The sequence below is a fragment of the Gymnodraco acuticeps genome, unplaced genomic scaffold (assembly GCF_902827175.1).
Source record: "Gymnodraco acuticeps unplaced genomic scaffold, fGymAcu1.1, whole genome shotgun sequence".
Taxonomy (NCBI): domain Eukaryota; kingdom Metazoa; phylum Chordata; class Actinopteri; order Perciformes; family Bathydraconidae; genus Gymnodraco; species Gymnodraco acuticeps.
The window spans coordinates 1,290,606-1,314,118 of NW_022989819.1; the positions used below are offsets into that span (position 1 = coordinate 1,290,606).

The 23,513-nt window shown below is 40.4% G+C and overlaps 2 long non-coding RNA genes across 2 annotated transcripts; one reads left to right on the forward strand and one right to left on the reverse strand.

The window, feature by feature from the left end:
- The first annotated feature begins 2,824 nt into the window (after positions 1-2,824).
- Positions 2,825-4,162, forward strand: LOC117557377. Its single transcript, XR_004570699.1, has 5 exons — positions 2,825-2,920; positions 3,229-3,289; positions 3,389-3,422; positions 3,524-3,588; positions 3,990-4,162. It is a non-coding gene; the product is annotated as an uncharacterized LOC117557377 (long non-coding RNA).
- On the reverse strand, positions 3,785-4,816 carry LOC117557383. The gene is made up of 2 exons (XR_004570700.1): positions 4,766-4,816; positions 3,785-4,412 (listed from the first exon to the last, which is right to left on the reverse strand). It is a non-coding gene; the product is annotated as an uncharacterized LOC117557383 (long non-coding RNA).
- Between the last annotated feature and the right edge of the window lie 18,697 nt (positions 4,817-23,513).

Consider the following 23,513-nt stretch of genomic DNA (forward strand, 5'->3'; position numbering starts at 1 on the left):
AAAAATTCGACGTCAAATATTTCCGAATGCAATCAAACTGACTTCTGGCCTATCAGAGTCTGATAGGCCAGAAGTCGGTTTGATTGCATTCGGGCTCGATTGTTTATCTTGTCTGAGTAGCCCAGATGATGCTGCATCGCAATTTTGGACGTCGAATTTTATACACCGAATCTTTTGACCCCCGCGACCCGACCACGGATAAGCGGGAGAAGATGGATGGATGGAATTTTTTTACGTCGAATTTAACACCGAAATTATGCATTCGAATTTTTTTCACTTGAATTTTTGGGATCTGAATTTGAACATTCAAATTGTTTTAACTTGAATTTTTAAATTTTTATTTCTCATGCTATAAATTCAGTGTCTGATAAAAATTAAAATACTTCTGTCTCTTTGTTTGCTTCCATACAATAGTGTGTAAAATCTGAATGTTGGTGCCTGACCTTCGGTTATATTTTGAGTCTTAATCGAGTAGATCATTGGTGTAACGGGAATACATTGCTCTTGTTTTTTTTATTTTACTTATAAATTGCGTGAAGTTGACTAAAAGTAGCTACTTCTTTAGGTACATACAGCATGTGACACCCAGGTGATATTTTTGTTGAATGCAGTTCTCTTAGATGATTTAGTCCATCAACAAAGGAAAATATGTGCTATGCAGCCTTTTATTTCTTACCATTTTCACCAACACATCGAGAACTAAGTTAATAGCTGCGATCAAGAGTTTGTCACATACAAATAAATACATTTAGAAAAGCTAAATCTGCCTTTGTATGTTCAGATATTGAGTGGTTTTGAACACACCAAAAAAGTGTTTTTATTCTTTGCCTTGTAAGTGCTCCACATTATTACGGCTCATAAATGTGGCTTTTAGCTGATTTCCTCACCTGCAACAAGATGGTGCTCATTGTTGACAGTTACAATAAGCAAGGTCTTCTTTTGATTAATCAGCAACATGAAGATAAAAGTACTCCACCTTCAAAAGTGATCTTTACATTCAGTGTTGCTCACCAAAACAAAAACCCTGAGTCATCTTCTTCCCTACACATTGTAGTATATCTTCCAGTGTTACTGCAACCTACAGATCAGTGCAATAGTGTGATAGTATTGGTAGGACTGTGTATAGCATAAGCCAACGTGTGCAGTTGCGTCCTTGTGTGCTTGAATCAGAAACAAAACTGAGACTCACTTAAAGAAAAACTGCTCCATGCACTTCGCTGAAATAGGACCATGTTGTGTTTAGTTATACTGTATGACATTCATGATCTCATAAGGTAATTATTATACTGTGAATGCACTGAGTGAAGCTTGCTTTTTGGGTAGATTACTCTTATTAAATAACAGATATAGCATTAGTGATTATGTGACAGGGAAAATCTAGCAACTATCCCAAAGTTTTTACCTCCCCCCTTGGTACTGAAACTTTTAAGGCAAATCTGCCAGTGGGTGGAGAGCGAGGCTATGCTCTTCATGCTAGAGCTCACCTGGGAGACTGACAAGACCTTGCTTTATGGGTCTGCAATTCCCTTCATGTACAACATTTGAGTTAATAGAAGTCTTCATCCCTGACCAACCTCATCAGGAGCTTACTGCCAAAGAAATTATGGGGCTAAAAATGGCCGCATAGCAGCAGCAGGGTAACTGGGGGGGAGGGGGAGGGCTGCTGAGGCGGGATAGGGGAATATCATTACAAGGTTAGATGAGATATGGATATCACCAAAAAATAATCAGTTCACACACCCAGAGCGTAGCAGGGGAGAGACATTGACAATTGTAGAACAATGACATGACAACCCTGTCTCCTTTACAGCTTGAATATATCTTTGGAAAAACAAAACATCTCCCGGCTGCAACAAGTCCTCCAACTCATACGACCAAATGGGTCGATTGTTTAAGCCCTTATTACGACCAAATATGTCGTTTGTTCAAGCGCTTAATACGACCTATAATTACGTTTTAAAGTTGTCGGCCTCTAGTGCTCCCGTTGAATGCAAACGTTACAGATGGTCGTTTATTCACAAATAACCCTCTCTGTAAAATCCTAAATTGTAGGATAGTTTGGCCATTAAAACGCTTTTTGATTAGATTTCTAGCGAGAAGTATATATTGTACTTTTAGAATCCACGTCCAGTCGTTATGTAGGATCTATAGTTTGATAGATATTACGAAGATGATTTGAGGTTTCGTCAGGAGAACGTGTATATGCGGCAAGCTTCCATGTAAAGTTACGGGTTGAAAACAGTATTTCCGGTCTCGACGTTTTCATAATAAAACCAATGATCAAATGATTTAACAGTGATATCTGCAGTACTCATCCACTAAAACACATCAGTTTATCCTAGTTAATTATACGACATTAATTGGTTTACATTTTGTACAATGCTTTTGTGTTTTTCCCATAGGGTTTTCTCTTTCGATTCTGAGAGACACATTTCTTTTTTCAGAGGTTTTGATAGGCTAAAATCACGCCGCAATGCACGTCGGGATATGGTGTTTATCTGATACGTACGGTGGCCGGCAGGTGCAAACACGGAACAACGGCCAAAAACAAATGCATTAGCAGGAAACAGCTGCAAATCCTGAAATGAAAAACAAACAAATCCTGAAAACAAATACAACCAAAAAACGCTGCATTTCCAGAAATGATGCAAACTAAATACAACACACAAACCCCGAAAACAAACGCAACAAAATGATGACGCTGCAAATACCAAAACGACATGCAAAGTCCAAAGCACATACAAATCCCAAAACACATACAAAACAAAAACATTCCGGAAGTGTTCCAGGCCTCTAGGGGGCGCGCTACGTGGAACAGATTGATGTCTGACCAGACATAGAGGGAACGAACAAGAGTGCTGCAAATTGAAGCCGGAGGAAACGAAGTTGATCGAAGTGGAAAAAGACGATATATAAAAAGGTAAGTTTTGTTTTGATACAAAGAGCGTCATATTTACCCAGCTAGCGTTAGCTTGTTTGGTGAAAGAGCTTGCAAGTCAAGAGACAGCACTGTCTGTGCACCTAAATGTAACTCTTGACATCATATAGATATATTATAGGTGCAGAGAGGAGTTGGTTTATTGTGCTTCAATGTAAATCCTAATGTGAGAGTTAAAGGACGGTCAACAATATAAAGTACCTTGGTCAGTTTGGATTTATCGTGGCATTTATTCTTAATTAAAGTGAATTTATTTGTATTTCAGTCAGTCATTTGTGTGTTGTATGCAGGTGTGGGACATTCCAAATGTTCCAAAAGTGAGCACTCCACGAATGGACAACAGTTTGCAGGGTAAAATAAAACATTGTCAACATATTATTTTGTGCCACAAGAAGCAGAATGTTTTAACAGTACAGTAGTTTGAATATATTTGTTGTTAACCTTTATCAGACCTCTCAGGCACCCACAACCAGCGTCTGATCGGGTAAGACTAATTACAAATGTAATTATACCATGTAGGTTTGAATTTGTGAACATGAAATCAATAAATACCTTTGTGTGCACTTATTTCCTGGGTAAAAATAGGATGGAGCACCAACCCCATTCCAGGAAGAGGTCCAGTCTGCCCCGGGTCAGAACCACTTCTATAGGTAAACGAGGTTGACAGTTGCATCGTGACACAGTTGTTTGCTGTGTATCTTTATTTTACATTTGTTTGTTTGTATAGCCTCCAATCACAGTGGGTAACATTGCCAGGAAGCAGAACAATTATACTTTTATACATTTCCAAATGACACCCACAACATCTGACATCTTAGTGAAGACAATACAAAAAACACCCACAAATATTTTTCAAAGATCAGATATTTTTTGTTGCATCCATTTCAAATGTTTACAAGGATTGTGCAGGAGTATGACAAAAGTGCTGTTGTCAGTTTAGAACCCAATGTATTGAAAAAACAGGAAGAGGATCGACATCCTTTTGTAAATATGACTGTCATGCATATATTAGGTATTTGAAAGTAATTATTCAACGGTCTTCTCACTGCAGCAACTACACAACTGTGTATGCACTTATCATTATTGATAGCCAGTCTGAGCCAGAAGACACAATGGAGCAAAGGTATTAATTGTTACTATTACCACTTAATTTTTCTATTCTATTCTGTAAATCTTATTACTAGCTTCATCATTTAATATTACAATACATCACTTTGTCTTTCCCAGCACAGAATACCTGACTGCGGCACACATTGTTGCAGAACTCTCTGCAAAAATAACAAATACATCTTGCAGCAGGTCCAATATTAATAGAGCCAGTGTGTGCGATGGAGCAATCTGCGGCTTCAAAGGTGCCTCATTCGATCCCTCTCATGAGATGTCAGTTAAGTTCACTGATGATGAGGGACACACTGAGGATGGAGGGGACAATGGTGGTCCCAAGCGTGAGTTCCTGACCCTCCTTATGGAATGCCTGAGAATGAAGAAAACATCACGTCAGCAACTGTTTGTGCCCCATGGCGGTGTGACTTTCCCAGCCGCTCACTGTCTCAAAATCTGATTCTAAATATATAATGTTCTCTATAAAGATATAACTAATACACAATTATGAATGTATAATATAAGCTGTTTTGTGTATTTAATCATGCATTGGTCTACAATGTAATGATGGCTTCTACATATCTCACATAAACAGACAATGAAAAAATGTGTCCTTCATGCTGATAACTAGTGTATGCATCTGCCAATTCGTATTCTAAACGGAGTAGTGTGTTGAATCCTTATTTCTTGCATTTGAAACAGATACAATAAAAAAAGTGAACTTACTGTTGTGTTCAACTTCTGCCAAAAACTGTACATGTTTGCCACAGGAGCCACAGAACACTTGAACTGTCCCCAGATGCTGGCCACAGAAAGGACAAAACATGGCGGCCTGAAAAGACATACATTGATGTAGTAAATCCATTTAATCAAGTTAATCAAAAACACATAGTCTAAATAGTGGTTAGCTAAATAAATAGAAAGATACATCATGTTTACCGTTGAATCTGTGTTCTCTCTCTCCTTGAATGTCTCTATATTTGTTCTTGAGCATGTCTAATGCACACTACTCTCCTGTCATTACTTTGTCCCTCTTCACATGTTGTCACATCTCTCTCAATTCAATAGCTTTATTAGCATGACCATAGTTACAGGTAATTGCTAAAGCTCTGTATAGTTGCAACATCTATACACAAATATATACATATAAACAAACTGCTAAGAATTCAAATGTCCTTTTTCCGCGGTACTCACTATGGCCCGTGTTATTTGCCTGCACTTGATTTGTCATCTCTTTTAAAAATGTTCTTCCCTCACTTTATCTTCTCTTCACGTGAAGCTCTCCTCTCCTCAGCTGGTGTAGTAGTTAGGCACGCTAACGCTAGCTATATAAATATGACGCTCTATGTATTAAAACAAAACGTACCTTTTTATATCTTTCTCCACTTAAATGAAGTTTCTTTACTCTCGATTTCCATCACTCTTGTTCGTTCTCTCTATGTCTGGTCAGACATCAATCTGTTCCACGTAGCGCGCCCCCTAGAGGCCTGGAGCACTTCCGGAATGTTTTTTTTGTATGTGTTTTGGGATTTGTACGTGCTTTGGACTTTGCATATCATTTTGCTATTTGCAGCGTTTTTTTGTTGCGTTTGTTTTCGGGGTTTGTGTGTTGTATTTAGTTTGCAACATTTCTGTAAATGCAGCGTTTTTCTGTTGTATTTGTTTTCAGGGTTTGTTTGTTTTTCATTTCATTATTTGCAGGTGTTTCCTGCTTATGTATGCGTTTTGGGCCGTTGTTCCGCGTTTGCACCTGCCGGCCACCGTAGATATGAAATCGGAAAACATTTTTAATAATAATACTTTATTCCGAGTGTTCTTGCTTTTCTCTTTGAAAGTCATCACATAACGGCATTGTAATACACGGTTCGGCTACATTAAATATTACATATCTGCCGTAGATATGTATTTATAGAGCCCTGATCAGAAGACCTTTTGACAAACTGGAAGAGATGCCGCCAAAACTGAATACGTGACGTGGACCATAAAATATCAACAATTAAACAACATCTTCCATTTCTTTTCACACAATACGTCTCCTTGCAGTATCAACACTAATTCGGCTGACTTTTATATTTGATCCAATAAGTAGATAGTCTGTATTTACACCATAACGGTGCACAGCTGATAGAAAGGTATTACTGATTTTCTGAACTACCTTTCCAACTCCTCATGCAGTTGACTGTTACAGGTCTATACAAGTTTATGGTACAATGCATAAGCTTCACATTGAGAGACTGAAACTGTATTTTCCTTTACCGTTCTGTTTTAATTTCACAATAAAGTGAATAGTCTTATGTTTGATATTATTATGTTTTATTAACTAGACCACTGGTCTAAACCGTACCTCCTAGTGGTTAAAGCACGTTATTGAATTTAGTTGTTGAATAAGTTTAATTTTTATGAAAACATTTAAATATTAAGAGTAGCCTACATACAAAATAGGGGTCAATGATAGAAATATAGAATAGAAAATATCAAGAAGATACTGTAGTGATCTCTACAATAAAACAGTTTAGTGCAGGACGTCCAAAGATATTAACAGGTGGATGTGCAAAACAGACAAACTGATAAGGCTGAATTTTACTCAGGTGTAACGAAAGTCTGATTTAAGGGTTGTTTATATTTCACATCATTAATCAGAATCTGCAATGTAACAAAAATAAATGTAGTAGAGTAAAAATACCAGGTTGACCTCTGAATTGTAGTGGAGTAGAACAGAGTAGTACATGCTGCTGTAACAAAAACATTTCCCAAATTGGGATCAATAAAGTATCTTATCTTAAGATGATCGATGGCTACTGCCATATTTGCTAAATGTGCATCTGAACCTTGACAAGTGCATGTTTCAGGCTTATCAATTAACAACAGGAGGGGTCACAGACATAAGACCAGCTGTTAAATAAAGCTCTTCTGACCTTAGCTGTCATGTGGGTATATTAATGCTGCCCATTATGGGCACAAGCAATTTTCACCCATGTATTAATTATATGTTTTAAATTTGATAACACCAATGTGTTTCGTATCCCCTAAACCTCCAGGGATGTATACAGTTTAATACTGGCAACTTCTAATTGTGGGAAATACGAAAACGTCTTATAAAACTACAATTCCCAGTAGAGACGTGCCATAGAACATATTGCGAAACACACAATAGCCAGCATGTGTAATTCTGTGGGGGAGGGCTGGGCTGGACCCGTCCAAGTCCAGTTTTGGATAGTCTGGCGTGGTTCCATTCCATTTCAAAGAGCTGTTTGACATTCGGCGTAACCTTGTCGCACTGCCACTCCAACATCCAATCACAGAGCTTGAGGGCTAATCACGGGGTTTGTAAAGCAAGGCGGATGTTGTAGTCCCAAACGATAGCTGGGGATTCTGGGTAGTGTAGTGTCTTCGGAAACTCTGTAGTGTCTAAACTCCGAAAAAACTATTTGTTTCTCCGAATCGAAGGTTAAAAACACAAAAGCATTGTACACAATTTAAACCAATCAATATTGTGTAATTAACAAGGATAAACTGATGTTTGGATGAGTAATGGAGATCATTTGACAGTGTGGGGAATACTTCCGGTTTTATTATGAAAACTTCGAGACCGGAAATACTGTTTTCACCCATGCTAACTTTACATGGAAGCTGCCCCATATACAGTACACGTTCTCCTGGCGAGACCTCAAATCATCTTCGTATATCTATCAAACTGTAAATCCTACACATCCACTGGACGTAGATTATAAAAGTACAATATACACTTCTCGCTAGAAATCTAATAAAAAAGCATTTTAATGGCCAACTATTCCACAATTTAGGATTTTCCAGATGGTAATTTGTGAATAAACGACCCTCCGGAGCGTTTGCAATCGACAGGAGCATGTTGTTTCTTACACGACCACTAGAGGTGCTACACTTTAAAACGTGACTCTGGGTCGTATTTAGCTGCTGAACAATCGACCTATATGGTCGTTTTTTGTAGGAGGACAGGCTGCCCCACAATGTCTAAATGGAAGCATTTTGGTTCTACACATCAGGGGGCCAACATCACAATCAAAGATAGAGCTCTTGTCTTACTTTATTAAAAGCAGCTGCCTTACTTGTTACTTGTTGTTATAAAGTATGACACCACTGGTTCGTGCAAGCAACATGTCCTGGGCTTATGTGGGTGATATTCTCTACATATACAGCTCAATAAAGTGATGCCTGAATAGTGTATGATATACACAGCGGATGGATAGCCGTTATCTAACAAACAAATATAAGACCCAGTCCCTTTTGTGTGTCTGGTAAGTGACTGCCTAAATGAGCTTTTAGATTGATGCATTATGGGAAGTAGAAGCGTAGTGCCAAAACCATGCCGTCAGTGCCACTTACAAGGGGAAAAGCGCCAGATAAACACATGGTGTATTCAATATTGCTAAGCCTGGGGGGGGGGGCCCAACCAATGAGCGATACAGTGAGGAGTTCCATTAAGGACCGGCTGCTTGTATTTGCACTTTATTATTGAAAATAGATGCTCCTTCTATTCCATTGTTTCATGAATGTTGAAGAGATCTACTGATGTCCTTTTTACAAACACTGGTTGTATTGTAGATTTTTGCTTCCAATTCTTTCTAAGTGGATTTCATGTGTGCAACAGTCAAGTATGCCTCACTGTTGGACAAATAGATTTGTTTGTATATCATATGGTAATGATAAGCCCTGAAATCAATCATTCACCACGCAGAGTACTAGTATGACTAAAAGCAAGCGTTCCTTTGAGTGCCAGGGACAGATTCATTGTTTTTGTCAACAGTGCTGTAAGCAATAGGCAGGCGCCACACTCTGTCTGTTGGTTTTTCAAACAGTTTTGAACACAGGGCTCCTGCCAAGAGTTTTGATATATGACACAGCCATTCACCCAGATTACAGATCAAAAGCCATGCCAAGTTAATGTCCCAACACTCTCTAAAGATTGGTTAAAAGTGAAAGTAAACCTCTTCTCATTTACTCAGACCTGCAAGGCATCTGTCATAAGCAGGGGGGAAATTAGGGTCATACGTTATATTTTCTGGCAGTTTATTCACCGCAGTAGGTGGCTAGAGAAATAATGTTTTTCTCCTCATGTTGAAGTAATTCTTCTTTAAAACTAGCCGCAATGTGTCAGCGCATAATAAATGACACCCGTCACGTTAGGAAACAAATGATAACCTTAAACTTTCCCAACAGTTGTTGTTCTCCAGCAGACCTCACAGTAATGTGTCGGGACAAAGTGACAAGTGTTTTCCTGAAACCTTTTAAGGTGATCGTTTGATTGACAATGGAAACATGGTGTCACAGCTCTCCAGTGTAGTCGGAAAAAAGGAGTGAATATAATCTGAGTGCGACAAAAACAAAATATCCTCTGCATCCAATATTCGTAGTTGCATACAAAATACTTGGCACACGCGTACGGTGAAGACAGTGCTGGCTCTAAGCGGTGTCATTTTCAGCTACTTGGGGAATCTGCTTGGCAGGCCTGACATGTTGCTATTCCTCAATATGTATAACACGCACTCTAGCCAAATGAAATGTTCCCTCGAAATTGAGGTCATTTCTATTCAAATATTTATTGTTGAGGCAATCCAACAGGAGGGAAAATATATCACAACAGTGACATGCACCCGATCGTTGTTAGCTATGAACCCATGCAGTCTTTTCTGTATTAGAAATGGCATGGCAGTATGTAGACCAGGGGTGTCAAACTCAATTTCATCGTGGGCCACATTTGCATAAAGGTTGTACTCAAAGGGCCTTATATTGTAACTATATAAATATGCAATATATATATAAGATATTGTATTATATTACATTATTGCCTCTGAATTGGATTATTATCGGATAGGGTAATAACTTAGTAATTAACTACGTCTGAAAGCAGAAGTCCAGGGCAAATAATTGCAAGTCTCTTCAGTGGCATGTCACAAAACGAGATGCATTGTGGGACATGTAGTTTATGGGCAACCTTCTTCTGTAAAGTGGCATGTAGTAACCGTATAATAAACTTATTATATTCTTTGCAAGCTCTCGCGGGGGCGCATAAAATGAAGTCGCGGGCCGGATTTGGCCCCCGGGCCTTGAGTTTGAGACCCCTGATGTAGACAATAAATACATATACCACACTTTTAATTTTTAAACCTAATTGACATTTGCATTAAACTAGACGTCTTGGACAGGCAAGTTTTTACACTAATAAGCTCCAACACTACTGGCAGATACAGCCTGCAGCTCTGGGAGTTTCTGTAGAACAATATCTTTGCACATGAATGGAAATCCCTATTTAGAGGATTTGTTATGCAACATTATTTGGCAAAGCATCCGCCTTAATATTTTAGTTGCTTAATCAAACTGCTAGAAAGGGTAATGCACACTCCTAATTGGATTGTGTCATTTAATTCAATAATGAACAAGAATGAAACAAATAAATAAATGAGCTATCCTACTCATTTATGCAATTTATTTCATCATGTTGTAAGTGTCAGAGTTAGTAATGTATTTTAAGCATGCTCGTAATATGCCTGTTATGGCACAGTACACAGAGCAGTAAAGTAGCATTTCAATAATGTCTCTCTGTGGCTCACACACATACGCTGCATGATCACTGACTTTACGTACCATTTTACTCCTGTTTTCATTCAGACCACTCCAGATTGAAACCTATTTCATCTCAAACATTGCTCTATCAAGTTGCGCTCTTGGGCAGATGAGATAATCAGCTGGAAACTGTCTCAGAGTAGCCAGACCTTCAGGATAGCAATGTTTGATCTGACAAAAATTCACCACCTGTAGCTTTTGAAACCCAGTTGAAGTCCATGGTAGAAAAATCAAAACAATAAATGTGTCATGATTAATCTGATTTGATGTGCTATACCACATTCCAAAAAAACTGCATTTCACACAGACTGTTAACACAAGATCACGCACAAGACAAACTAGCAGAGACTGCTGAAATTGAGCATTTGTATTTACAATTTGAGAGCAAAGTACTTCATCCTGATCCATCTTGAAGGTACAACATATAGCTGTCAGGCTTCTTCTGACTGAAACTGACAGTAAGAAAATGGGATGTGGGCAGCCGGAGGCATCTTCCCCAGGGAAACGCAGGACATATGGCTGTTGAGATGCAGGGACTTGTTATTCTGCAGAAAAGGAGTCCCGATGGACCAGTTCGGTAGTAATGACAGTATGGTATGAATTGACGAGAGTACATTTTCCACAAGTGATGCATTGAAGTCCCACTCATGGTTTTTGTGGCCTTTTTAAATTGTTACAGCACCTCATCAAAGAGTCATTCCTTTAGAAAATAAAAAGCTATTTTATGCCGTACTGTAGTTCATGCTTGGTGAGGGGCTCGCAATATCGGTTAGGGTTGTTTTTGTTGGTGCTAGAGGCTAGTGCTTACATTCCCAAGGCTAATAGGACTGATCACATTTAGTGCATCCTGATCTGGCAGGTCAACAAGCGTGGAAAGAAACAGTGTTCTCATTAGAGCACGGAACATTGATTAAGATTAAAATTAAAATGTGCAACGGCAGAGTGAAACTTAAGGGCCATGAACATCAGCAATGTTTAATGCACCACAGCCTGTTTACTCCATGCAACTTAAAGTTTTGTTTTGCCAGCTCACTAAGTGGTATTTTTGTCCACTAATCGATGCTTTAACAGCACTACAGCTATTGAACATGTCCTACAATTGCACTAAATGCCACAGGACATCTAATGGGGAAATTATTTCCTTTGCATTCCATTAGGCTAAGTAGGAAACACATGCTCTGCTATTTGCTAAAACCCTTTAACCAAATCAGCACTTTATCATTTGAATAGCGGGCTGTAATGTAGACGAATATGTGCTTCTTCAGATATAACCAGAGCGGACATGTAGGGCGAACTGAGTACTGCGGAGAGGTGAGTGGCTCCACCTCTGTCCTCGGTCCTCTGATAACGATCAGCTAGCGTCAAGCAGCTCCCGGCAGATATCAGCACATTATCTCAGGTTTAGTACAGCCTCTTAATCACACCAGGCGCAGAAATCCATTAGTCTCTGTCACTTTCTCCCCATCTCAGGAAGCTAGATCCCAATCTGCCATTTGAATGTTATGGCCCCTGTCCCTCCAACCCCCATCCCCCCAGATCTCTTTTCCCTCACACCCATAAGACCTTTCCCAACACCGCCTTGCCATTACTTTTCTGCGTTTGTTTCACACTGTGTATTTCCATTTGTGTCAGGGCAGAAATCTTCCTGTATATCATCTCACTATTCTTCCAGCATAATCCTCCAAAAACACATTTCCTCCTCATGCATGTGAAACATTCAAGGTTATCTTGCAGTTGGAGAAGTGACACTCTGTCCAGTGCCATACCTTAAGCACGGGAAGTACATTTTCCTTTCAATTTAAGAAAGAATTTGGCAGCTGTAAACACAGTGTCTATGTACAGTGTATACTACGGTGTGTATAACGTTTCACACAAAAAAACACTTACACATTGATCTTTAAAAAAAGCATAAGGACACAAGCAATATCTTTTGTTTATGCCACTGTGCAGACTATTTTTGCTTATGGAAAAATCGATAAGGCTTGAGTTATCAAATCCAACTTGTGTCGGAAGAGAGTGCCAAAGGGGCTAGCGAGCGGCAGCAAAATCGATCCTGAGGTATTGCCTTATTTAACAGGTGCCATAAATAGCTGCATTATGATGTTAACTATTGCTGAAGTTACTGAGGACAAGGAGAGGTCAGACTGCATGTTGCACTCACTGTTTGCCAACTCATGTGTATAGGTGTCCCATCTGAGTACAGTATATTTTCCTGCCTAAAGTATATTCTCAAAACAATACCGTTTTTCTGCCCCTAATGCCTTGCTCATCGTGCTGCACCTAAATTGAATGTATCAGATTTCAATGCATCACTTGTCACTTGATCTCCAGTAGTGGCTTATAGGGCCTGTTGACTGTTAATATAACTGACACGTGCCTTCACGAAACAATGTGTGGCCTAAATAAAGGAGGCATTCGTGACAAGATGGTGAAAATTAATCAATGAGGACAATTAGCGGTAACACAAGCAGTGTACAGAAATCAATCCATCAACAAGAGCAATACATCATTTTGAAGAAGACTGGCAAGGCTAAGTAGATTCCATTAGGTGTATAAATGTATAATTAAGATAATTAATTGACAGATGAGGTACATTCAAGCAAGAAAGCCATCATAATAAGACTTGAGAACAAACAGACAGTTTAAATGCTCAGAAGAAATGGATATTGTTTACTACACAATTGCACCAGCAGCATAATTTTTGTGTTGCATGCATGTATTTAGAGAAGAATACATGTATTTATTTAAAATCCTGTTCCATACATTTACTCTGATTTACTTTGGATTTATATTAGTTTTATGGTAGAACTGCTCAGCTTCTATTTCTCTTATAATTAGCCATATCTAATCTGTGACTGTAGCCACCTTTAGTGTGCCCTACTGCAAGTGAGCCTCAGATATCACTATTCCTAATCCTTCTACCACCTCACTTCTCGCCAGTGCATAGAAGCCATCATGGCAGAAAGACAGAGAAAAATTGGTTGTTAGAAAGTAATTCATGGTGCCCAATATCATAGCAAGTCTGATTCAACAGATAAAGGATAAGTCTTGCTTCTCGAACAATCTCTATTTTGATAATAGCTGTATACAGTATTTGCATTAAGGTGTTGTGGAAATATCAAAATGTTACACGATACATGCCTAGAGTATCTTTATATGATTTAACCCTCCTATTGTCTTCGTTTTCTTGGTGTTCGCGGTCAAATTTGACCGGTCCTGTTTTAACTGCTATTACAGTACATTAACACAACAACCATTAATCATCACCACATTTCATTTAACACCCTTTCAAACTGTAAACATTGTATCAGACTACTGGTATACATGAAAAACTGCAGTAAATGTACAAAGAATAGACACTGAACATGTATTGCGTGTGCCAGGTGTGATCCATGTGGGGGGATCGGCACATAAGGGGGGGGGGACGGACACATCTTGTGTGTGTGTGTGTGTGTCTCAGCCAAGAGTCCATTATGAACCACGTTATTGTGAATATTTTTGGTTTAACAAACACATGTGGCACCGTTTTTTTATAGGAGTTATTAGTGGGTGTGTTAGGAGGAACTATCATTAGTCATAATGCAAATGGAATATCTCTAGTGTTTCTCATTGAAAGCACTGCACAAGCTGCCATGGTACACTGACAGCTTTATAACGGATAGTAAAAAGAAAGGAGACCCGCCTCTCTACAGACGAGACTTCTAAAACAAGAAGGTGCAGAGTTGCAAGACTCGAATATATGATGCCATAAAATAAATAAAGGACACCTTAAACATAATGCTATTGGCAGGTGTTGACTTGAAATTTCAAGAGCAAGGCTCATTTTACACAACCTATAGAGCAAGATGACCATCATTAATCACACCATTACCTTTCAACCATTGGCCTATAGAGATCATTCAGATTTCTCATAAAAGCAGACATCAGAGTATCATGTCATTTGATTTTAGTAATCTATTTTTCACGCACTAGCTCAATTTTACATATTTACTAATTAACAGGTTAACCAGAAAAACAACTATTAATGTTTTATTTGTAATAAAAATGGACACCCTCATTTACTAGTCAGGACCTTTTAGGATTAAGATACAAGTAAATAATCGGACATTTCACCCAATACGTGTATAAGTCAATGATTTGCAGATGTACTGGGTACAAAAATCCAACAATATCTCAGCGGTTGTTCCTAGACATTCATAAAACATAAAACATATTTCCAAAAAAATCCTTCTTAGTAGGCTGGCAGACATTGTGTTACTTGCAAGCATAGTTGCCCCAGTTTTGTTGCTTTATTCAGTCAAGATTGAACTGCGGGCTTGTTCCATAATAGACAGGAAAGGACAGAGATCTTTCCATCGTTGCTGATGTTCTGACAGCTTCAGAGGCATTATAAGAGTCCTCCAGGTTACAGGTGCCACGGCATAAATGTCACACGAATAGATGAGCGTGTGCCGGGGCCTCCAACAGTGAGACGGAGAAGGGGTCAACCATGCAATGAAGATGAAAACCAATAATATACTGCATGGTGAGAGGGGCAAAAGCTTGACACTGACATGTTTCAGGATAGGAAGCTGAGGGTGAGAAGTCATTCATCCACATTTTTAACCGGAAGGTCACTTTGGTATTTTCATCGAGCAATAGACCAAAGACCAGAAGCCAACCATTTATAGTATGGTAGATTCCTCATGATCAGTTTTGGAAGGGGTTTTGGATTTTCCCTTATGTATCCTTCCATGTGCCTTTCAGCTTTCATCGATCAGTAATACATATCATTTTGAATGCTGGAAATCTTATTTTGAAGGTCCTGCAATGCTTATAACTAAAGGACCACATTTCAAAATGACCCTTGTGAATTGAAGGTATTTGCACACTTAATACACAATTCCCTAAGTGGATATTAAATGGATATTTTTTTTCAAATGTATACTATGAGTTTGTGAATACATTTACTGGATCTGTGGTTCAAGATAATTACAAAATAATTAAATGCAAAAAAGGTAGAGATTCCTACCCCCCTATCTGTGGGGGGTGCAGCAGTGTGTTTACTTATTCCTGATTGGCCGAAAGTGGGCGACACATTTACCGTTGCCTGGATTTTGAGAGGCTCTTTCTACCACAGTATCACAATGGACTAAGTGACAGTTCCTGAGGGATTTACCTGCATCCTTTTCATTCACTGCTGTCACTTTTAAAATCTTCCACAGTTTCACCAATGAATGGTTGATAGTGGTGCTGTATGGTCCATAGCATACCTCTCATTATTTCTGAGCTGTTTGTTCAGTTACAGCAGAGTCACTGGTGGCTAGAGCTTAACAGATGAGGTCTCTCTCTCCGAGCAGCTGTTGCAGGTTATTGATGACCTCATTAGAATGCTGCCTGCGGCACGAAGGCTGACTTTGAAGGACTTCCCATATGCAATGCCACAAACCGCCAGCCTGTGCCCCTCGCTTTACGCCAAACCGTAATTCCTAACGTCTTCTAGTGGGGGGAAGTCAAAGGCAATGCTGTGGAATGTTTTGGGGTCTCAATCTTCTCTCAAACTGGAAGCTTTTTTTTAAAAGTACGACTTGAGCGTGCCTTGGACGAGTTCTAGTAAGCAGCTTTCCAGGTCCCTTTCCTGACATATTATTCTGATTGACTTTGTTTAACAGATCAACAATACCAACACAATTTAGGTTTCCAACTCATTTTGTCAATAAAATTCGTACATTAAACATCATATCTTCAAGTTCACTTCTGCGAGTGGACTCATAAATTGAATAACTCGGTGATTCCATGTCAACATAAAAGGTAATAGTACACTGTCCCATTTACGCTCTGCTACAGGTGCTGTCTCTTTCTCTTTTTATATCTGAGACACGACTTTGCATTAACAAAGCCTCATTGAGCAATAATGCTCTCTAATTAAATATGACTTTACTTTTGGCCTTCCCCATAAACACAGGCAACACAGAGCCACAAAAATAAAACACAATGAGAGACATAAATTGTTATTTTCAGTGGCTACACATTTACATTTTTGCAGCTTTTGTGTGGCTATTAAAACCAGTCTAGCTCAACGGAAGTCATCTGACATAAATACTGAAAGAAAGACGCATGTTTTAATCATGCTCTTTATCGCTACAGTTTGCAGCCTGGTTTGCAACTGCACATTTAATATGTGGCATAGGGGTATGTTGATAACAGAAGCCAGATCAAGATTTGAACATGACTCTGAATGGACATGTGTCTAATATAATTAAAATACTAATTACAAATAAATGAACAGTTAAGAAATGGCATTTATTATCATTCTGATGTCCAGAGTCTGTTAAATATTCCAATTAACACATTTCTCACCATTTAAAATAGGATTCAGGGGTATTCCAACAAATGAATACGTTGTAATTCAATTAATAGAAATAAACAAGTTAAATTATAACGGTTATAACCTTTCTGTAACATTCATGGGACATTGGGTTTTTGCAGTTTGCCCACGTTATCTCAACACTGCCAAGCAGCATCCTCAGTCTTGGAGGTCCAAAGCAGCTGTTCTTTCACTTAACCACCACATATTGGGTTAAACAAAGCACCCAGCCATCACTTGCAATCCCGCCTGAGGTGCCAAGTGTGTATGCCAAGTCTTTCCAACTGTCACTTCCTTATTTAATATTAATGAGCAATTTATGATACACAAATCCAAGCCACTACCGCTCAAAATGTCAAATAGTTTGAACAGGAGTTTTGTTTCCTTGGTGATTGTGGCTTTTCCCCCCCCCTCTGAAATTCAGTTGGACAGCGATAGAGGGAGGAGCGTCACATGGCGGTTTTTGAATCCATCTGCAGACTGCTTAAATTGGCCTTCACAGCTCATAAACTTCCCCCTATCAGCCAGACACCCTCGAGCTCTTTCCTTGTGGACAGGCCATATAATGTCCTCTTATGGAATAGACTCTCTTGCTTCCACCGCTAAGGTTTTGTCATGTTTTACTAAAAACTAAAAGAGAGCAAAATACCTACTACTTATATTACGTTGCGAGTCTAATCACTTCTTCTCTGCAATAGGGCTGCACAATTGGCTTGACCCTGTTGTTGTTCAAGAAAGCCTCCATTAAAGTTGTCATCACAATCAAGTTATTATAATATGCCAAGCAATTTTAGCTGCCATTAGGATTAGCTAATACTAAAAATGTGCTTTTAGTACACAATTGACAAGGCTGTGCAGAGAAGACAGAACATGTTCACCCATAACAGCCCGTCCAGATAGCGGCGTGCGTTGACGCTTGGAGGTGGGCGTGTCTGAAGCTTGGGGATTTTTTGCGACCAACAACCAATCAGGAATCTCCCGCCCGCCCCCGACATACAAAGCAATAGCAATGTTAAAACGAAGTAAACTGGATATAAAATCCCCAAACAGGCGAAAACCTACCAGTTTCATCCACTGTCTCTGCCACCTCCCTCCATGCCTCGCTCCTCCGGTTTGTATCCCGGTAGATGAACAGAGACTGATCATACAGCACCGGGTGATTCACTACCGCTACAATGAATCTTCCCTCCATTTTTTGGAATATGAGGAAATGACCTGCGTAGTCTCTCCCAGCATACACGTGGTTTGATTGGCTAGCGCTTGTACTGTCAGATTTGCATAAACGGGATTTCATTGGCTGATGCTTCTGCCGAGGCGCCAAAAGTTGAACATTGCTCAACTTTTGACGCCGGCTACGCCAGCAACGCTCCACGTCCCTTCCCAAAATGCAGTTCGGCTAAAAGTGACGTCACCCCATTCAAAGTGAATGGGCAGAAGCGTTGGAAGCTTCAACGCACGCCGCTGTGTGGATGGGCCGTAAGACCGTGAATGGTATAATTTCCTTTGTAGAATCTTGATGTATTTTCACTCTTTGTATTTTGTAAGCAACATGTATGTAGCTTTACATGCTGCATTGGCACCTTCCGAAGCAGATGGAAGGAAATGTAGTGATGGAGTTTGATAGAGAATAGCAAATGATCTGCTGGTGAACCTCATCCCCCTCTGGGACTGAAGTCTGGTTCTGAGCCAACATCAAACAGCCTTGCTGGAGGCTGCAAGGAACCTTGGGATAAAACACTGGCAGTATCTCCTCAGGTAGATGTTTGGAGTTCCTGTTTGATGAATCGGGAGACCTGCCAAACAAAACCAGTTTAATCAATTAAAAAAAAAACATACTTGGTTTCCATAATTAGACAAACCTAGCCACTTCAGATTCAACTTTTGTTTGACATGCAAGCAACTTATGGAGTAACTCAGTATCACTCACACACTGACTAACATTTGGCAGACTACATGAGGGTCATTGGTCTTCTTGTTCACATATGCCTCCTACAGGAAGTCAAAGCAATAATGGATTCAGTTAACTCTACAAACGTATTGTGATAGCTGCATCGAGCAGAGAAGGGAATAGCTGCTGCCATTGTAAATTGAATGCCCCCTGATGGCAGGGAGCTTTACAGCTTTGCCGTTGGATGAAGCTTGCTTGTAAGATCTTTGCATCTCTGACGATGGTGGAAAGCTGTCCCCGTTTCATCTCCAGCCGCATTCTTCTATGCATGGACTCAAGATGCTAGAAGCTTTCAAACGGATATGTATCTTTGATGAATGGATAACATCTAACATTTACTGAAGTAACTTCATGGCCTCAGATCTACTTCATATAGTAAACAAATCTCTTCACTCAGGTATTTTTCCACAGGCCCTGAAAACTGCAGTCATTAAACCGCTCTTAAAAAAGAATAATCTAGATGCTTCAGTAATGAACAATTACAGGCCCATATCAAGCCTCCCATTTCTAGGTAAAATCATTGAAAAAGTTGTTTTTCAACAGTTGAGTAATTTCTTGCATTTAAATAACTGTTTTGATGTGTTCCAGTCAGGCTTTCGTCCAAACCACAGCACTGAGACTGCTCTTGTAAAGGTCTTTAATGACGTCCACTTAAACACAGACAGTGGCAGAACTTCAGTGTTAGTATTATTAGATCTCAGTGCTGCGTTTGACACTGTTGACCACAGCATATTACTAGACCGACTGGAAAACTGGGTGGGACTTTCGGAAACAGTTCTAAATTGGTTTGAATCCTACTTAAAGGACAGAAACAACTTTGTTTCTATAGGTAAATACACATCTGAGTTGACAAATATGACATGTGGGGTTCCTCAAGGCTCCATCTTGGGGTCTCTTCTCTTTAACATCTACATGCTACCACTGGTTCAGATAATGAAGAACAACAAAATAAGTTACCATAGCTATGCAGATGACACACAAATTTACGTAACAAATGTTATGGAAATCTAAAAACCCCAATACTGTAGAGTACAAGTCAGAAAACAAACAAATGGTGAAACAGACAGAGTTGTCTTTCCGGTGATGTTTATTCGAATAAACATCAGTTACAATAAAATATAGACACAGGTCTCACAGAGTATAGGATAGTCTGCGCGAGTGTGCGCAGTTCAATATTATAGCGAAGCTTATATAGTAGAAATGATGAGAAGGTAAGAAATCTGTCTTCACACGGTCACATTGTTATTAGACACCTGGCCTTGAGCTGTAGAAGTTGACACAGTGTGACTTTGTGTGAGTCTCAACCTAGTGGCCAAAACAGCTCTGTGGCCTTGAAGTAGGACAGATAGAGCAAACAGCACATCTAAACCAAATGAGAAGCATTTGGTTTTAACATATCAGGATATTAGGAAATTTCCACTACATTCCCCCCTTTTGATCATACTTGATCAATAAAAAACAAATGACAGGATAGACTGATATAACACATCAATGAATACACTCCATCACTGGTTTAAGTAAACACATCACAAATATATCATAGAAAACTGGCTGTTTTTGTGGAGGACAGACTCCAATATAATGTAAGCATAAGAGGAGAGTACACTTGATACACATGATTATATTGATTATATTGTAGTGTCGGAATCAGACTCTTCTGATTCTAGCTGGTCTATCTCACTGTGGCGCAAAGGATTGTCTTGTAATGGGATAGCAGTATACTGAACGAAAGCTAAAGATACCAGGCTGGAAAAGCCTTTCTTCAGTATTGGGATAATCAAACAGGTACAACTGATACATAGGCCGAAAATGATTATCAGGGGTGTAACTATCCTAGCCAGCCATGCTTGCCACCCCCCCCATGTAAGCCAGGCCCACCAGTCCCAGCCGCCTGCGTTGGATATGTCATCCGCTTTCATGTCGGCTAACAAGTTGTTAAGATGCAGCACGGTGTCAGTGATGTTCTTGGTGGCGTCGGGAATGTAAGTGCAACAGGAGTCACCGATCACATGACACAGGCCACCCTTTGAGGCGAACAAAAGGTCAAGAGCAAATTGGTGCTGCATGAGCATATTCCTAGAGGCTATTATGAATGGGGGCAATGCCTGGAAGCCTTGCGTCGTCTCGGAAGTGAGGTTCTCTAGTCGAACGTGTAAGGTATCTATCTTATGGGCATTGTTTACTGTACCCCACCATGGAAACAAGCCACCAAAGAATTTAACTCCAGTGGACGTCAGCTCTCTTTTTACCTTGTGGTGGTCTGGGTGTTGGAACTCTGGGTAATGATGTGTCGTGTACATTAAGGACGTGAGGACCGTGACTGCTGGATTCAAATCCACTAGAGTGCATGTACCTATCCAGAGGGGAGCCAGAAGTTGATAGAGCTTGTCGCCGCACAACCAAACGTAATCTTGTGGCGAGCTAAACCCAGCATCACTGGGCCAGGCCAGTTGGAGGGAAATATGGTTAACATCAGGGAATGCTACGTTAGAAAGGATTCTTCCAGGGACACTGAATATGCAATACGAGATATTGTAAACACTGTAACTGCACTGTGCTATCTTCCCCATCCCTTAGAGTAATGTTACCAATCCCTGTCTTGACCAGCCCCTCTTCCCATGTGGTTCGCCCTGCTTTCCCCATGTACCTCTTAGATATCTCGATTTTGGCTGACCTGCTGTGTGCTGACCATGGATACATAAAATAGGACTAGTCCTAACACAACTATCATGGCAAATATGCAGAGGAACCATTTTGTGATTGTCCAGGCTCTCCAGTAGTATTGCTCACGGTTGCGTTGTCGTTTTCCCAGGCGAGCCGTCATCACGAGGTGGGAATGCTCCATGGGGTGTGTGTGTGTATTCCCTCGGTCGATTTTGTGACAGACTTCGCACACTGATAACACAAACGAGGAACCAGAGGCATATGGAACCGCTCAGCTGGCACTCGCTCGTGATACCTTGTGTGTAGTGTGTTTTAGTGTATGTAGTGCAAGTGTGGTGCAAGTTGGTGATTAGGACACATCACTTGTTGTCATCTACATCTGTTGGTGACTAGGACACATCACTTGTTGTCATCTGTTGGTGACTAGGACACATCACTTGTTGTCATCTGTTGGTGACTAGGACACATCACTTGTTGTCATCTGTTGGTGACTAGGACACATCACTTGTTGTCATCTGTTGGTGACTAGGACACATCACTTGTTGTCATCTACTTCTGTTTCCCCTTTCCTGTGACTACGACCTTGCAGTGACTGGCGTGGACCCACGTAGTTCTCTCGGCGACCTTTACCGCTGTCTGGGTGACCAGAAGCACCTGGTATGGACCTTGCCAACGATTGGATTTCCAGCTCTTTCTCCGGAAATCCTTGACCAGCACGAAGTCGCCGGGTTGGAGATGATGAAGTGGACCAGTGGCAGGAGTAGGCAATGCTGCGACCACCTGACGTCGGATATCTGCTAAAGTGGATGATAGGTTAACACAATAGCACAACATAGCATCCTCACACAAAGTTGTGGAGGGAAGAGGACATCCTGGAGCCTTGAGTCCAATCTGTGGAGGAGCCCCAAAAAGGATTTCAAATGGCTGAGTTGACTCCGTGTTCTTTTCCTCATCCGCATGTACATCAGCACAATGGGCAGAGCTTGTGTCCATGACAGGCCTGTGTCTGCACAGCATTTTGCTAGTTTGTTTTTGATTGTGCCGTTCTCTCTTTCCACCCCACCCCCACTCTGTGGATGATAAGCACAATGCTTTCTGATGTCTATGCCCATGTATTCTCCTATCTGCGTAATGGCCTCATTAGCAAAATGTGAACCATTGTCGCTAGAAATTTTGTCTGGTAGTCCCCATCTAGGAATGATTTCCCTCAGTAGTGCCTTTGCCTCAGCATTTACTGTCTGTGCCTTTACTGGGAAAGCTTCAACCCATTTGGACCACATGTCGACCACCACCAGACAGTGCTTCTTACCCTCTGATGGGCTAAGCTCAATGAAATCCAGCATTAGGTGCTCAAATGGCCTGCTGGGAGGTGGATGTGCTCCGGGTCCTGTAACCTTTACTGCTCTACCAGAATTGTGCATGATGCAAATTAGGCATGCTTCACAGTGCTTTTGAGCTGTTATTGTGAACCCCCTTGTGAACCACTCCTGATTTATAGATTCTAACATCCCTCCTTTTGACACATGGTCTAACCCATGTGTCAACTTAGCGAAATGAGGGAAGAAATGTCTTGGGAGACATGGATTGGAATTTGGACCAACCCAGATGCTGGAGGTTGGGTCAAAAACAGCCCCAGCAACCTTCCACTGAGCCTTCTCAACTGGTGTAGCTAGCTGCTGCATGGAAGTCAGTGATGACATTTTGTCAGTGAAGGAGGAGACAGGGATTTTAACAAATGAGTGTGCGTGAGGTGTGAGAGGAATCAGAGCAGCTGCCTTTGCGACTGAGTCAGCAGACGCATTTCCCAGGGAAATTGGGTCTGTGCTGCTTGCGTGTGCGGCACATTTACAGACTGCAACTTCAGATGGGAGCAGAATGGCGTCTAGTAAGCCTGCAACCAGTACATGGTTAAGTAC